Consider the following 16,733-nt stretch of genomic DNA (forward strand, 5'->3'; position numbering starts at 1 on the left):
CCATATTTCGGTATATGGTCTCTAAGATTAATATTTCACCTGAGATCATATTGTTCCCATTTTTAGGGCTTAAAACAGCATTCCCTTTGCAGTATTGTCATTTATAATTATTATGTAATTTTGTGAAAGACCACATGGTGGCACTATACATCCCCTTTTAAAAGCACTTGCTGCAGCTTGACAAATAATCAGTCGACCCCTAACCGGGAAAAGCTGAAAGACAACAACACAACATAACAGATGGGAAAATGTATCAATGCATTAAGATTTCTGTTTATTTAGGCTATAGTTAGTTATCTCTTGAACAGCCTCCCCTCCCCACACCTACTTAACTTCACTGCCTAACATACTAGATGGTGTAGCCCTGCCAGAACGCTGAGGCTACCCCTAAAGTCCCCCCATCGCTCCCTAAATCTGACCGCCTTCTCTCTTCCTAACTGTAAAGTCACGATTGATTCCTAAACCTAAAATCCTACTCACCTCCCTAATTCTAAAGTCCCGATTGCCCCTAAACCTGAAATCCCCCTAACTTCCCTAAATCTAAACTTCCAATTGCTCCATAAACCTAAAATCTGGCCCACCCTAAACCTAAACTCCCGATCACTCCCTAATCCAGTCATGGGCTGGGTTTGAATATGGTTTGCTACTGTGAACTGGGGTGTACAAAAGATAACTATGGCCTTTATTTATTTGGACAGACAGGAGTACTGGATGACAGAGTTCTCTTTTCAGCCATGTGCTATTAACAATCACGGAGTCAACACGAAAACTTGATATTGCTTGATATTAATGTGAAATAACGGAACACTTACTACAACACTGCCCTCCAAGGTTATGCAACAAGTGCCCTTACAGTCTGAAGTCAGTTATTAATGTCTTTCAAAAATAATTTTGTGTGTGATATATGCATACATATACTGTACACCTATATGTGTAAATAAATATACATTTGATATATATATTTAGTCAAATGTGGTTTAGATCCACATCTGTCTTGTCAACACATTTTGATCGACAAAACAAATGGCATATAGATGTGTGATATTGGCAGTTCCCATATGTCCCTTCCCTGGGTATTGTGGGATCTCAGAATTAGTGTATATAATTAGCAGGGGGTGGGGTGAATGCAAACAAAACAGTTGTATTTTGTATGTTAAACGTTTTTGCCTCAAAACATGCATGTTAGGATTTTGTTGTCTTCTTATTTGTTTTTCAAGTGGCTTTACCCCTTGCCCCACCTCCTGTCTTGCTGTAAGGGTAGAAATATTTAAAAAATTCAGAATTCTCATCTTCACAATTTATTGTGTGTGTGTGTGTGTGTGTGTGTGTGTGTGTGTGTGTGTGTGTGTGTGTGTGTGTGTGTGTGTGTGTGTGTGTGTGTGTGTGTGTGTGTGTGTGTGTGTGTGTGTGTGTGTGTGTGTTTGTTTGGAGTGGTACAAAGAAAATATTGACATGGAGTTATAGCAATCAGGTAGATCATAAGCTTGAAAGTCACACCTATAAATGTTATGAGCCTACAAACATATAAGGACCAGTTCTGGTTTGTGAAAAAAACAGAGGGCAGCCTGGTGTTGGATATAAAAAGTTGGTACAGACTGATGTTGGAGGGAGAAATATTAAATCAAGAAAGGTAGCCAGGACTCTTGCGCCTGTTCAGAACATGGTTACTAAGTTATGTATCTGCTTGATTTGGTATAGATTTAATGTACTTTAATTAATCTATTCATTCACAATCTCTTTTTCCCATTTTTGCACTTTTGTATGGTAATATTTTCTACGGAGAAGTTGCAAACAGTCTATGAAAATTTATATATAATTGCCTTTTAGTACAGGTCATGGCTGAAAAGAATTCTTGGAGAGTCCACCCACCCTTAAGAGAGAGAGACAGACAGGCAGATGGACATAGAAATTGAGAACTATATCACGGAGTCTATGTAGGAAAGCAAAGTGTGCACCTCTTCTTTGATCAGTTTATGAAAAAGATAAAAGGTGACCTGGGACCATTTCCTCTTTGACACAGAAAGTTGTGAAGAGTAGACAGTGATCACTTAGATTTTTGCAGGTCTGAAGGCTGGTGGGCTGAACTACTAGTTTATATTGGTGTGGATATGGTATAAAGCTGATGATTTGGGGGATGGTGGCCTGGTGAAGAACAGTACAGTTTGGATAAGCTTATGTTTTAAGAAGCACATGCTAAGTCCTTCTTAAACCCAAGAGGACCTCTGGAGATTAATGTCACTTATTATTAAAGTGCCACCATGGTTTGTATGGGATAGGGCAGTGGCACCTGGTATGTTCAGCAAGTTTGGTGAAAGAGGGAGGAATGCAGATTGCAATGATTTTTAACTCGAGATAACTTCCTTTGAGCCATTCACATATGACACGGTTTAGCTCAATGGTAGGTTTATTAGGGTGGTAATGCATTTTTTTTTTGAGTTGTAGAGGATGATAATACCCCAATTCATCTTTGAGGCTGTAGCTGTGAAAGAAAAAACAGTTTGTTTTTTTCAGGACAAGAGGGGCATGTGTTTCCAGGTTTTGACCAGGATTCTAAGATAGATACTATAGCATTTTTTTTTGTTCTGACTTTGCCCCACCTACCTGCTGTGGATTCAGTCTCCCATGAATCTCTGCAGAGTATAAACCTACTAACTAAACTCTGTGTTTTTATAATAAATAGCAGTGGGTCTTTTGGTCCTTTTGTGACATTGTGATGGTAATAAGGAAAATTCTTTTACTGTACTGTACGGCTTGGAGTGATGAGGTCATTTTATCATATTATTTATATTAGATATTAGAATCATATTAGACAACCTCGACAGAGTGCTGCTCGCTATATTTTTATCTGTGACTGCATAACTGTCTTGAGGTTTTTCTAACTGACGTGTTTCCAATTGGCTCAGTATCTGCATATACTAGTTGCTGGTTCAAGACATTTTCCTGCATATACAGTAGCTATTTGCTAAGTTTGTTTTTTGTAATCTTTCTAATTTATCTTTACCATCTCAAAGTGCTTACTCCTCTCGGTGCTCTTTTTTTCTAGACCTAACACCACTCTTAAATATTCAACTGCGGTACCACCTTTGTCATTCTTATAAGAAAAGCGCAGTCTGGGTTTGAACTGTCTGCAAACAGCTAAAGTTATCTTTGAGTATGTGTACCTGTTTTGAGCCAATATTCATTTTCCCCTTGAGAGCACCCTGCTTTGGCTTGTAAGCAGCCCCCCCCCCCCCAACACATACACTCATCTTCCACTTTCTCTCTTATTCCCTTCTATTAGCAAATCATATCCATAACTGATCAATACTGTGTGTTTGTTAATTTAAACTGAGACCACAGTAGCCTACTGATACAAGGTTATCCTGTTTTTCCACCTGGCAAATGGTTAAGAAATGACTTACAGTTTCAGAGCAGTCCTTGGTCAATTGTGATTGTTTCTTAAACACAAACTTGTTTTTGCTTTGGCTCATTAGCAGCAGTACAAAGAACTGCCTGCTCACACCCTTGTTCTCCCCTCCCCCTTCCCTGTTTATTACCTTAAGACAATCCCAAAGTTAATAAATATTACCTGTGGCAGGCACCATTTTTACAACTACAACCACCCTTGTCACTATCATATGTTCATTTATCAGTTAACTCTGTTACCTGATTGTTTCCAGCCCCTCATAAGAGCAACTAACAGGGTCTCTACCCGCTTTGCTCCCCACCCTGCCCCCTATTACCTCCCGCCCCCAGTGGTCCCACCTTTATTACACTCAAACCCCTCCCATCTTTCCAGTAGCCAACCACAGCACTAACCCAACACTACCTCCTCTATCTTCCCACTACTATCACACCTCCTCAACTAACATGTACAAGCATACCTTACCTATGCTCACTGCATGCACTCTCCTTGCATATCTTACATCCTACCAAAGCTCCATCATTCCCCCACTCAACCACTACCACTGTACTACTACTCACACCACCACTCATGTCTCACTTTCACTCAGCTCCCCTCCCACCAACTCAAGAACCATCCATATGCACCCCCCACGTATTCTACCAACTATATTACTCAAACATAAAGCATCCCTACAACTTAACATAGTAACCCTCCCACCATACCTATTACCCACAGAGCACAATCATAACGTTTCCCTTATAAACAAACACATTCAAAAACTGAGAAAATTAATAACCTCATGCATATCAAAACTAGCCCTAAGTGGAGACATCCACCCCAACCCTGGCCCTACCATCTCCAACCCCAATCCTCATAATCAGACTAGAAACCACAACTTCTCCCATATTACAGCTAATAGAAAGCCAAGTGACTTCCTTCTACTAAGCCTAAATATTAGAAGTATATCTTTTCCTAGCTTGGTCGGCCTTTTCTATCTCCTATTTTTTTTTCCTGCACTCCTTCTTTTAATGACTTCCGGACTTCTGCATTCAACCAACAGTTTTCCTTATGTACCTTATTTCCATACCTGGCTCAGCCCCATATCTGCTCTGTAGCCCTTACACATGCTGTTTTGAGGTGCTGCCATTTATCTTCAACTCCCCCTATTTCCTCTTCTTCTTGGGGTGCTAGAGCCCTAACTAATTCCTTGTACCTTCTCTCCGTTCAATTTCCAGATCTTCAGCCTGGTCTCTGTTGACCTTAGGGCCTTGTTTGACCACTGCTTGCAGCTGATTGTGGCAACCAGGGAGTTTATGCTGTATTTCACTGAGGATGACTTTGTAATGATTGATTCTGCCCCAGTGCCCTTTCCTTACTAGGAGGGAGTCTACCTGAGTTGACCATTCTTATATGTGATCATGTGACTGTCTTTCTAAGCCATGTGTTTGCTACTATCGAGCCATTTGCCAGATAGAAGTCCAGAATGGCATCTCCTTCTTTATTCCTGTTGCCCCACCCATGTGTTACCCAGGCAGTCCTCATATCCTGTTCTGTCTGTCCTGAAATGTACATTTAAGTTACCCATTAGCACCAATTCATGTTGTTCTGCTTTATCTTGTAGGTCCTGCAACTGCTATTTGAATGCACTCTTCCTCACTATCACAACCCTGCTGTGGGGCATAGGCTGAGATCATGAATACTGCCCTATCATTACACTGGAGTCTGATTGCCATGAGTCTGTCACTAATTCTGATGATATCCCTCACTGCCTTCTAAAGCCTGTCTCTTTTCAAAATTCCCACACCATTTCTAGTCTGTCCTCTGCCTGAGTAGTAGATGCTGGATCCCAAGCCAGGTGGCTTCACTGTACTGACCTTCCATCTTGTCTCTTGCATACATAGGATATCCAGGCTCCTCCATATCATCATGTCATCTACTTCCAAGCTGCATCCTATCTGTGAACCTACATTAAGCGTAGCAATTCTCAGTTCATGTTTGGCAGATTGATTGGTCATACATCCAGCTTTCACTCAACAGAGCTATCCTGGTAACCCAGGCTGTGCAACTAGACACTGGACAGTCAGTAGCTTATTTACCCAGGGCTACTGGGATTTATGACAGGCACACACTGACCAATAGGGGGCACATGCACCCCTCCCACTGTTAGCATGGTTCCTTGGTATAGGTTGGAGTAAGCCAGATCCTCAACCCACTTATCACTGACAACTACCCATGCCCATTTTATTGACATTAGTCAATGAATCACCTAAAGCCATATTTTACACCATTGAGTGGCTAAACCTATCGCACCACGCAATCTGTGATCAACATTCTCTTATCTTGTGGTTACTGCACACCACAGTAGACTGATCTATACAACTCTTCCCCCTATATGGCACTATATAGTGTCTGTGCTGCTGCCGACAGGTCCATTCATTGGTGAGTCTGAGATGGAAACACTCAGCATGTTTTTTGGCAGTAGGAGGAAAACCACAGAGGCACAGGGAGAAGATGCAAATTCTAAACAGGCATTGGCCCGAGGTCAAGATCGAACCTTATACCTTGTGCATGAGAGGTAAAGACCTTAAAAATTGTGTGTGAATATATATATATATATATATATATATATATATATATATATATATATATATATATATTGGGTGTCTAGACAATCTTTTCTATCTCTCTCAACTCTCTGATTTGAAAGCCCGCATTTGCACTTGTTTCTTTCCAGTAACTAGTCTAGTGCAGATACAGATTCCTAGTTTTAGCACTTGAATTTGCTTATTCGTGCTCAGCACTTATTCAGAACTTGTTGTAAGTACAAAATAAGTTACTAATTAATATAGCACTCAACCTTCCTCATTACCTAGAGGAAAACAGTTTTTGCACTTACTGTCCTCACTTGCTTAGAGAAAAACAGCTCTCGTACTCAAAATCCTCACTTATCTTGAGGAAAATAGTTTTTTTATTCAGGCATGTCCAAGGGTCAGCTCCCACTGTTCTCTCCTGTCTATCTGATGAATCTGGTCATGTTGGGGCAATGTAGAAATTGCCTCGTACACAGACAACCCTCTCCTCCTACCACCCAACACTACAACCTGTGGGAGATGCAGTTATCTAGCCAAACTGGAGGTAAAGCTCTCTCCAACCAAGACTGAACTTGACATTCAAGAGGAGAAGGTAAACACTTGCACCACACCACACTTATCACATAGTCTCACTAAATCTACACCACCAAAATCCACACATAGAAACACAAAAACATTCGCGGAGGCTCTCAATAATAATCTGCCCAAGCAACAGAGACCTCCAAAGCAGAAACGCAAGCAATTTCCACCCCCAACACAACCCAAATGACACATAGCCCACAGACTCAGTGTGCCACTCAACCACAGCCAATAAGGCAAAACAACATATCCAGCACACTAGTCATAGGTGACTCTATAGTCAGGCACACTGATGTCCCACTCACCAGGCTAAACAAGGAGAAGGTTACTGTCAGCTGCCTGTCGGGTGCCAGGATCTGCCACATAACCCACGCACTCAGGTCACTCCACAACAAGTACAAATATGACTTTGTCATTGTCCATATTGGTGTGAACGACCTGAGACGTACCTCCCTGGACTACATGAAAAGAGACATGGAAGAGCTCTCCAATCTTGTAGCCGAGTCAGGTATGACCCTAGCCCTGAGTAGCATTCTGCCATCGCCCAGAATGATACAGCAGTACAAGGACAAAATTATTGACTTCAACAATTGGCTAAGCTTCTGGTGTCATTCTAAGGGGATCCAGTATCTGTATGCTTGGGATGACATGGTCGACAGACCACGATGCTTTGCCAGAGATGGCCTGCACCTGTCACCCCTGTGATTCCGGATACTGGCTAAGGCTCTTGCCGCCCCTATAGTGCCATTTTTAGGCAAGGTTCAAATGACAAATTCACCACTGTAACAGGAACAGGCAAGCAAAAACTGAGGGTAATGCTACTCAATGCTAGAAGTCTAAATCTCAAAATGCACTCACTCAAGGCACTCCTTAAAATGGAGAACATTGATATCTGTGCAGTGACTGAGACCTGGTTCAAGGCTCCAGAGAGCACCCCTGCACTACCAGGCTATAACTCATACCACACTTTTCAGCCATGTAACCTGGACCGGAACACCAAAGGCGGAGGTGTGTCCATATTCATTGAGGATATTCACACCTCCAGGCAAGTTACTCAGCATAATGCATCTGAGGTTATCCAAGTGCAACTAACTCTGGGCAAAACTGCAATCCAAATTGTAGCTTGCTACAGATCCCCTACCATGCCCCAGGATTCCCACTCCTCTTTTCTTGATGTACTGGAAAATATTAGGGTTCAACCAAACACCCTAATAATGGGTGATTTCTACTACCCCACCATTAACTGGGAAAACTACTCGTGTACCAACTCCTTCACACAACGCTTTCTGGAATTCATAAACTCCAATACCCTGGATCAACTTATCCACACCCCCACCAGGGGCAACAATATCCTAGACCTAGTCATTACCAACATGAGTGACCAGTGTTCCACACCTGAAGTCAACTCCTCGTTGGTCCGATCCGACCATAAGCTAATCACCCTTGATATTCACATCATGCCCCTCCCCCATTAAAGAAACCACGGTAAAACTTTTCTCCAAAGCCAACTTCATGCTTCATAAGACAGAAGTGGTGAACTTCATGACACCAATGCAGATGGACAATACGGTTACAACTGCTGAATCCTACACAAATGCACTCTGTAAGCACTTACACGAGTGCATGGATAGTGCTATCCCAAACAGAACCAAGACGCTATCCTCCAAAAAAGGAAGCCAATCTGGTGTTCCCCTGCCATAAACAAACTGTACAGCAGAAGAAAGAAATTGTTGCAAAAGAGAGTAAAATCCAATGAGTGGAGGGGCTCCCTGGTCACCCTCAGTAAGAAGCTAAGATCCCTTATAAGATCCTCCAAAGCTAGCTATGAAAACAAAATTGCTACTGGTTCTAAGGACAACCACAAAGCATTCTATAGCTATATCAAGAATCTCAATGGCAACACCCAAATCTGCTCTGAGTTACAGCACAACAGCACGAAAATTACAGAACCAACTGATATTGCCAACATCCTGGCAGATAGGTTCAGTGCTAACTTTACCCCCCCCCCCCCAAAGGGCCCATATCTATACAGGAACTATGCAGGTAAAAGCTGCACTCTCTAAAGCCAAAAACATAGCATCCATGGGACCGGACAACATCCCAGGCTGAATTTTACATGAACTTCAGAACGAACTGGCTCCCCACCTAAGCACCATGTTCAATCATAGCCTCACATCAGGCTTTGTGCCCACTGAATGGCATACAGCAACAGTTATCCCACTCCACAAAGGGGGAGCCACCACTGATCCAAGGAACTATTGCCCTATTAGTCTGACGAGCCTGTTCTGCAAGGCCATATAATGTATCATCATGGAACTCATAAACAAAGACATTGGTAGCCTCCAAACTCCGGATCCCACCCAGTTTGGGTTTGTGAAAGGCAGATCATGCCTCCTGAACCTGATCGACTTCTTTGAGGCAGTCACCAAAGCCGTAGATGATAGTAAGGTGGTTCACACAGCCTATCTTGACCTCGCCAAGGCTTTCGACACCATCCCCCATTCTGGAATTATAGCTAAACTCACTAAACTAGGTATAAATCCCTACATCACAAGATGGGTTGCCAACTGGCTCACTGACAGAACCCACACTGTAAAAGTTGCACACTCCACATCTGACCTCAAACCAGTACAAGTGGAGTACCACAGGGTTCAGTTCTCCTGTTTGGTATCTACTTCTCTGAAGTACAGGCTAACACAGAAGGCCTTTGGCTAATGAAGTTTGCAGATGACTGCAAACTAGGAGCCATAGTCGAGTCCCCAAATGATGTAGAAATCCTACAGAAGGGCCTCGCTGAGACAGATGCCTGGTGTCAGAGCTATGGCCTCAAGCTCAGTGCCAAAAAGTGCATTGTCATCCCCTTTGGTAAAAACTCTGTACCCATAAACTACTACATAGACAGCAGTCTACTTAACGCTGAATGTGTGATAAGACACCTTGGGACCCAGGTGGACAGTAGTCTCTCCTTTGATAGTCACATTGCCACAGTAGTCAGGAAGTCCTTCTACGTGGCACACCTCATCATAAAAGGGTTCTCATCCAGGAAAAAAGAGGTCATTGTTCCCCTCTACTCGACACTCATTAGACCCATTATAGAGTGCAACACCCCTTTTGGAATGTACCTCACAACTGGAAAGGCCACAGAAGTACCTCACAAAGAGGATTACTGGCCTCAAACAGATGCCCTACACTGTTGTTTTTAGCAGGCTCTAACTTCACTGTATGATGACAATATTGAATAGTTAGCACAAAAAAAAAAAAAAAAAAAAAAAAAAAAGTTTTGCAGTGTATTGCAAATTTGCATCTTCAATGTTCTTACTGTGTCTACTTTCTATTGTAAATATGCATTTTAAAATATTCTTACTGTGTGTACTGTCTATTGTAAGTGGAATTTGCAGTGTATTACTTTGTTTTCTTGCTGTTGCATTATGTTTTGTATTTCTTAAACATTGCATTGGTTGTACTGCCTTTGGAGCTTTTCTCCCCGGGCCTCCACTGAAAATGGGTTCTTCTTGACCCAGTGGACTTCCCCGGTAATCAAACTGAAATAAATAAATAAATAAATAACTCCAGCTTTACTCCGTAGCATATCACCTACCCCGAGGTGATCTCTGCCTAACATATAAATCTATGTCAAACCCAGAGCTGTTGGACATGCTACACCTAAAGAAATCTCAATCCCTCTGAGCTACATGCTCTAGGGACCTAAACCTTGTCACCACAATAAACAGGACATGGTGGAGGGATAGATTCCTGTCCCAGAGACTTCCCATACTCTGGAACAGCCTACCCATCTATGTCAAGCAAAGTTCTTCATTAGCACTCTTTAAGAAAAATCTTGATGAGTGGATGGGAAATAGGAAATACACCCCAGGGATCACTTCTGTGTTTCTGCTCGACAGTGGCACAGGAAAATAACTTTCTTGGGTGGTGTAAGCCAGGGAACCTTGTTGGCTAGGCTTACATAGGCCCTCGGGCCAATAACCTAGTACCTACCTATGAACCTATATATCACTATGTCTCACGTAGACGAACAGTTAAAAGAAAACTGTAAGTGATTGAGCATAGATGATCGAAACTCTAACTAATGACAACAACAAAAACATTTTTTTTTTTTTGCTGGGGGAAGCCCCCCAATCCCTCCACACCCCCTGCTAATTATATACGCCAACTCAAAGATAACATTATAGTAGGGAAAGGGTAAATCAAGAACTTTTATTGTGATTTCTAATCACTCAGAAAGATTATACTAAGTATACATGTAGTCTACACTTTGTAGTAACTTTTATGATTCCTGCCAATATTTAAAGCTGCAAGAATATCAGTAGGAAACCTAAAATTAGGAGGAAGAAGGTGTGAGTTATGTCTGTATTGCCTGTTCACTCAGAAGACTGTACACTTAGTGTAGGCATTATTGAATCCTGGGCATACCTCTCAACTATACAGATTTTTGCCTCCTATTTGTGGTCCATTTTTCATAATATTGAGGGTTTTCTAGCAAATTAGTGGCAAATCATTGAAGACTGACGTTAGAAAATAATGACAGACATTTAGGTTTCAGACTTCATATCCTTCAGAACATTCATTCTAATGTAAAACCTTTATTCTATCAACTTTCTAAGTTTGTAAGAACAATATTTAAAAAGTGTCCATATTTTTGGCCCTTTGTTACATTTCTTGCTCTAAGAGGTTGAGAGGAATGATCCCAGGGACTGATTTGTTTTTCTGTTCAACCACAGTATGTAATCCATCATTGTGGGGAAGGCCATCATTGTGGAGAGGGCCACATTTTTATAATTTGGTATCCCTTATTTTTTACAGAAATTAAGTGCTGCTGCTGTCATTGTTTACATCTCCATGGATATTCTGTGCTGAAATCACAAATTAATTATAGGTTCATAGGTAAGTACTAGGCTATCTGCCCGAGGGCATGTATAAGCTTAGCCAGAATGTGTTGGCTTTCGCCGCCCCCTTAGATTAGTTCCCTGTGCCTCGGTCCAGCAGAGCCATTAGTTCCCTGTGCCTCTGTCCAGCAGAGCCACTGCAGTGATCCCTGGGGTAAATTTTCTGTTTCCCATCCACTCGTCAAGGTTTCTCTTCAAGAGTGTTAGTGAGGGGCTCTACCTAATGTAGATTGTAATCCTGTTCCAAAGCATGGGGAGTCTCTGGGACAGGAATCTATTCCTCCACCACGTCCTATTTATTGTTGTGGTGAGATTTAGATCCCTAGAGCATGTGGCTCTTGGGGATTTGTTTTTTTACGTGGAAAATGTCCATCAATTCTGGGTTGGACATGGCCTTGTATGTCAGGTAGAGATCACCTCTGAGTAAGGGGTATGCAGCCGAGTACAGCTGGAGTTTCTTCAGTCGGGCTGCATAAGGCATATGTCTGAGGCCAGTAATCCTCTTGGTGAAGTACGTCTGTGGTCTTTCCAGCTGTTGCAGGTGTCTTGTAAGGTACATCCCAAATGGGGCATTGTGCTCTTTTATGATTGGTCTGATGAGTGATGAGTAGAGGGGCACAATAACCTCTTTTGTTCTAGAGGCGAACCCTTTTGTGATTAGGTGGGCCACATAGAAGGATTTTCTAACCACCTTGGCAATATGTTTATCAAAGGAGAGATTACTATCTACTTGGGTCCCCAGATCCCTTATTACATTTTCTGTATTTAGGTAGTTCGTGGGTACTTTGTTTTTTCAAAAGGGAATGACTATGCACTTTTTGGCATTTAGCTTGAGGCCATAATTTGCACCTGTTTCACTTTTCTGAAAAAAAACCTTTCCCACCTTATTTTGTGTGAAGTAACAATGAATTTATATCCATATTTCGGTACATGGTCTCTAAGATTAATATTTCACCTGAGATCATATTGTTCCCATTTTTAGGGCTTAAAGCTAAAAGAGTGACTTTCTACCAGATATAAGTATTTTTTGTGGCTTTCCCACTGTTATTTAAGCTAGCAACTGCATTTCGCCTGTTTTATTGCTACTTTAAGTGATTTCTGCATTTTACACTGTTTATTGCACTTTAAGTTACTAATTGTTGCAAATTGTTTCTGTAGGCTACACACTAAAGTGCGCTAGCCGATTTACAGCAATTACTGTCTGTTTTTTTCCTTGTCTCTGTAATAAAACAAAAAAATCTCTTGTTTTCCCGCCTTACTGAACTAGAGTAGTCCAGTTTCAGAGTTGCTGATCCCTGGGCTTTGTTTTTAGTTCCTGTTACTGATCCATTGCCTTATTAGGAAGGAGGGAAGTTTCTTTGCTTACCAGTGGGAGTGGGAAGCACTGAGCGGCCTTTTTGTCTGATTTGGTGAAGTTTCAGCCAGAAACTAGTAGTCCATTGGTCGTTTTGGGCCAATTCCTAGCTCCCTTCAGCCCCTGCTATAAAACACGCTAAACGCGTGTAAGCGCGATTTACCGCGGAGTTACCACTGTTGCACACAAGAGCAGCGGCGGTTAAACAAGGTTAAACTATTTGGGCCATCTAAATTCCACTCTTCCAATTTTCCCTTAAAACTACCTTCCTCGAGCTGTACTGCTGATCTAACCAGCATATCCTATAACTGAAAAGTTAATCTCTACTTGATTCCCAAGTAGACTATTCTCTATCTGTAAAGCCTAGCACTTACTCCTACAGTACTTGCACCTTGATAAAGCACTCTTATTATAGATAGTACCCCACCAGCCTAAAACCCACTTCCGGCGGAGTTCTTTGAAAGTCTCTTTATCTACTACTTCTAGTATGTCGAGGGATCAGTTGCTAGTGTCCTCTCCAGCTCAACTGGTGAACCTGGGAATATTGAGGCAATGTTACAACTGCCTCATGTACACAGACAATCCTCTCCTTCTCCCACAAAACACAAATACATGCGAGAGATGCAACTATACGGCCAAACTGGAGGCTGAGCTCTCTCAACATAGGACTGGCAAGACCAGACAGGAGGAGAAGGTAACCACACACAATACATACCCAGTCACACATGGTACCATCACAACTTCAAATCATACACATACTCACACAAAGACATACTCGGAGGCTCTGATCAAAATTTACCAAAACAGCAGAGGCCACCAAAGCAGACACCCAAACAACTACCACCTCACGACCCAACACATGCAACACATAGACCACACAGTCAGAGTGTCAAACAGTCACAGCCCTTAAGGCCAAACAAAATGCCAGACACACTTGTCATTGGTGATTCCATAGTCAGACACACTGACGTCCCGCTCACCAGACTGAGTAAAGAGAAGGTCACAGTAAGCTGCCTGTCAGGCGCTAGAATCCGCCACATAACGCAAGCACTCAGGTCTCTCAACAGCAGGTACAAGTGCGACTCAGTCATTGTCCACGCTGGTGTCAACGACCTGAGACGCACCTCCTTGGACTACATGAAAAGGGACATCGAGGAGCTCTCTGATTATGTAGCCCAGGCAGGTATGACCCTGACCTTGAGCAGTATCCTACCTTCACCTAGAATGATGCCACAATACAGTGATAAGATGATCAGCTTTAATAATTGGCTTAAATTCTGGTGTCATTCAAAGGGATCCAATGTCTGTCTGCCTGGGATGACATGCTGGACAAGCCACGCTGCTTCAAGGACGGCTTGCACCTGTCACCCTGGGCTTCCGGATATTGGCAAAGGCTCTTGCCACCCCATAGTGCCTTTTTAGGCAAGGCTCAAATTCTAAACCTACCACCCTAGAACACCAAAAGGAAAAAACTAAGGGTAATGCTGCTCAATGCCAGAAGTCTCAATCTCAAGATGCACGACTCGAGGCCCTTCTCAATATGGAGAACATCGATGTCTGTGCTGTGACAGAAACCTGGTTCAAGGCTCCTGAGAGCACCCCAGCACTAACAGGTTTCACCTCATATCATGCGTTCCGGCCCCAAAATCCGGACAACACCAAGAAAGGAGGGTGTCCATATTCATAAAGGACACCCACACCTCAAGGTTGGTGGCAACGCATGATGCATCGGAGACCATCCAGGTGCAATTAACCATAGGCAAGACTGCTCTGCAATTTGTAGCATGTTACAGGCCACCCTCTCAAACTCAGGAACCTCACATGGCCTTCCTGAAAACATTGGAGGGATAAATGTATCTCCAAACACCATCATACTAGGTGACTTTAACTACCCTAATATAGACTGGGAACACTACTCAAGCCCGAACACTCTAACCCAAAGATTCCTGGAGTTCATAAACTCAAATGCCATGGAACAACTAGTCACCATCCCCACAAGAGGAGAAAACATACTTGATCTCATCATCACGAACATGGGATCAAAATGTTCAACACCGAAGTATACCCCTCACTGGTGAGATCAGATCATAAACTAATCTCGCTGGAGGTCCTCATCCCGCCCACCTGAAACAAAAAGACCACAGTGAAAAACTTCTCAAAAGCCGATTTCACACTTCTAAAAACTAGTGTGGTCTCCTTTAAGGCCCCTGAGCCAGTGGTAAACATTACTCAAACCGCTGAATCACTTACAAATGCCTTCTACCAGCACCTACAGGACTGCATGGATCAGGCAATCCCAAACAAAACTAAGACTCTCTGTACCAAAGGCAAGCGTCCAGTCTGGTGGACCCCAGCCATAAACAAGCTCTACAACAAAAGGAGGAAGCTACTACAAGATAGAGCAAAATCCTTGAAAGGTAAGACACCTTTGATCATTATAAGTAAAAACTAAGAGCTCTCATAAAATCATCCAAGGCAAATTTTGAGAGAAAAATCGCCAAGGACTCTAAAGAGAATCATAAGGCCTTCTTTAGCTATGTTAGAAACCTAGGAGGAAACTCCCAGATATGCTCAGAATTAGTTCAAAATGATGTGAAAATTACTGAACCTACACACATTGCCAACATACTGGCTGACAGGTTCAGTGCAAACTTCTCCCCTCCCCCAAAGGAGAGATATCTATTCCAGAGGATTGTAGCCCCCAAACATCTCCAACGCCCAGGTGAGAACTGCCCTCACTAAGGCAAAAACACAGCATCCATGGGACCGGATGGTGTCCCCGGCTGTGTGCTTCATGAACTCAATGAGGAATTAAACCCACAGTTAGGACAGCTGTTTAATCTTAGCCTCACCTCAGGATACGTACCCAAGGAGTGGCGACGGCACTGTGGTCCCACTTCATAAGGCGGTGCCTCCACAGACCCTGGAAATTACCGCCCCATTAGCTTGACAAGCCTTATCTGCAAAGCCATGGAGAGGATCATAATGGAACTCATAAATAAAGACATAGGGAACTTGCAGACTTTGGATCCAACTCAGTTTGGCTTTGTCAAAGGCAGATCCTGCCTCTTAAACTTGGTTGACTTTTTCGAGACAGTCACCAAGGCCATTGATGAGGAAAGGCAGTCCATACAGCCTACCTCGACCTGGCAAAGGCCTTGACACAATACCCCACTCAGGTATCATCGAAAAACTCATCAGCTTGAATGTAAACCCATACATCACAAGATGGGTTGCAAACTGGCTAAGTGACAGAACCCACAGGGTCAGAGTTGCTGGAGCCATGTCAGACTCAAAGCCTGTCACAAGTGGTGTCCCACAGGGCTCAGTCCTGGGTCCACTCTTGTTCGGCATCTACTTTTCTGAAGTACAAGCAAACACAGGAGGGTTATGGCTGACAAAGTTTGCAGATGACTGCAAACTGGCGCCATAGTCGAAAACACATCTGACACAGATATCCTCCAGAAGGGCCTCACAGAAATGGATAACTGGTGCCAGAGCCATGGCCTGAAGTTAAACGCCAAAAAATGCATAGTCATACCCTTTGGGAAAAACAAGGCTACCCCTAGCTACCATATAGGTGGCAATCCACTGAGCACAGAAAAGTCATCAGAGATCTGGGGACCCAGGTTGACAGTAGCCTTTCGTTTGACACTCATGTTGCTAAAGTAGTTAGGAAAACCTTCTATATCACCCACCTGATCATGAAGGGATTCACATCTAGATCAAGGGAGGTCATCGTCCCCTGTACTCATCACTTATTAGACCTATGATTGAGTACAATGCCCGTTCGGAATGTATCTGACCAGACACCTGCTGCAGCTTGAAAGGCCCCAAAAGTTCCTCACCAAAAGGATAAAGGGTCTCAAAAATATGTCTTATGCTGCCCGACTGAAAGAACTCCAGCTCTATTCAGTCTC

Source organism: Protopterus annectens, chromosome 10.part0 (genome assembly GCF_019279795.1).
Source record: "Protopterus annectens isolate FY-2018-M chromosome 10.part0, PAN1.0, whole genome shotgun sequence".
Taxonomy (NCBI): domain Eukaryota; kingdom Metazoa; phylum Chordata; order Ceratodontiformes; family Protopteridae; genus Protopterus; species Protopterus annectens.